Below are 2,047 nucleotides of genomic sequence, written 5' to 3'. Positions count from 1 at the left end.
CCACTGAGTTTAGGAGTGATTTGTTACACAGTTACTGTGGCAACAGTTGACAGGTACAGTGGGTGTGTGAGGCCTTAGGCAATTTACTTTCCCTGTCCCTCGGTTTCTTCACACAGTGAAAGGGTACAACAGTGGTGCCTCCTCATGGGGGCTGTTTTGAGGATCAACAGACACAAGGCATCTAAGTGACTGATGCAGAATGAGCATTAATAAATAATCCTCCTCTTGGTCTCTTTCTCCATTTATGTTTTCGTTCTGGCACAGATTGGTGGGGGAAAGGGGGGATAGCCAGGTGTGAGAGTAATTTCAAAACCAAGACTATGTCTACACTAGCGAAGGAGCCTAGATCTGCCCCTCCTTCTTCAATTAAGTATTGTTGCTCCCACACATATCAAAGGCCCTGCCATATGCAGCATCCTGGGTTACTACTCAGGACACAGACTTATGTGGTCTCAAATCTTAGACGGGCTGGGACGCCTGGGTGACTCAGCGGTTGAGCGTCTGCCTTTGGCTCAGGACATGATCCTCGGTCCTGGGATCCAGTCCCGCATCAGTCTCCCCACCTCCCTGCCTCCCTGCAGGGAGCTTGCTTCTCCTCTGCTATGTCTCTGCCTCTTTCTGTGTCTTTCATGAATAAATAAAATTAAAAAAAAAAAGATCTTAGAATGGCTGTAAGACAGCAGACAGTCATGGGTAAAGCTCTGGCGGCGGGAAGGAGGAGCCTGGGGAGGGGCTACAGATCCTGGGCCACTCAACAGCCTCTAGGGCCAGGCTGCAAGAGGCAAGTTACTCTCCTTGAGGCTGTGGTGTGGGGGAGTTACAGATCACTAAAGTCTGCAAGAAACTTCTGGAAGTTCTACCCCAAACCTAGCACCAATGAAGTGGCCCAGGGCAAGACTGTGGCTTGGAGCTCAGAGTTGAGAATTCAGAATCAGAAGGAGAAAGAGTCCCCTGGAAGACACTCAGGAACAAGCCAGAAGATTCATCTGGGCTGGGTGCTTTGCAGGACCCCAAGGCAGGCACTGAGAAGCACAGTGAAACAAGAAAAACCTTGAACTCTTCCAGACTGCCTGAGGTTCGAACTCTGGCTCAGCTATTTACTAGTTGTGTGACTTTGGGCAAGTTAGGTAACATCTCTGAACCTTATTTTCCTTAGGGTATTAGATACCAGAATTCTCTTGTCAGGTCCTTATAAGCATTAAAATCATTACATATATAAAGCACTCAGAATGGACTAGAGTAGGTCTATTATTATTGCTGTTGTTACAGGCTCACAACCCCATATCTGAATCTCTTGAGCTAGAGATATACGTTTTATAATTTCGAATTGTTCAGATTTTAGCAAAGAAATGTGCACATATAAATATTTTAGAAAAGAAACACGGAGCCCTTATAAAATTGTAGCAGGGTCTGGGGCTGCATTCTGTAACAAAATTATGTGAATATTTATGCAGTGAAATGTATGAATATTTAGATCAAATAAAAACTATAAATAGCTTGAAGTCTGTGTGGGTCAGGTTTTGTTACTATGTAAGATTTTTCAAAAAAGAAAGTAAACAAAAACAAAAAAAACTTTGAGTTTCTGGAGCTTTGGGGTTTTGGGAAATGCATAGAGGGATGATGGCTTCTATCACTGGAAGTGATTGGAGGCTGCATAAGTGTGTGAGGCCAGGAGCAAAGGGCAAAGAAAGGTCTGGAAAGACTGTGCGGGTGGTCTTGGAGCTGAGACTCTCAATGATTGGAAAAGCCTTGAAGGCAGGACTCAGGGAGCAATACAGGTACCAATGTGGGCAGGAAAAGGAGCCCAGGATGGATTGCTAAGAATTTGTCAAGAGGTAAACTAAGATTGGATTACAAGAGCCTTGAATGCCAGAATAAGAAATATGTATATATAAATTCTATATAGTGAGTTTTACTAGGATGAAACTGAGCACTCTCTGCTTCTGATATAAAGCCAGGCAGGTCCTTTAGAAAGGATGGTCTGGAGCAATGCCCTCATGCAACTGTGTGCCTTGCTCTAGAATGCTCTTTCTTTGACCTTCCAAGT

The sequence above is a fragment of the Canis lupus genome, chromosome 2, assembly GCF_003254725.2.
Source record: "Canis lupus dingo isolate Sandy chromosome 2, ASM325472v2, whole genome shotgun sequence".
Classification (NCBI taxonomy): Eukaryota; Metazoa; Chordata; class Mammalia; order Carnivora; family Canidae; genus Canis; species Canis lupus.
The sequence above is the reverse complement of the archived record's forward strand: the minus strand, read 5'-3'. Positions refer to the sequence as shown.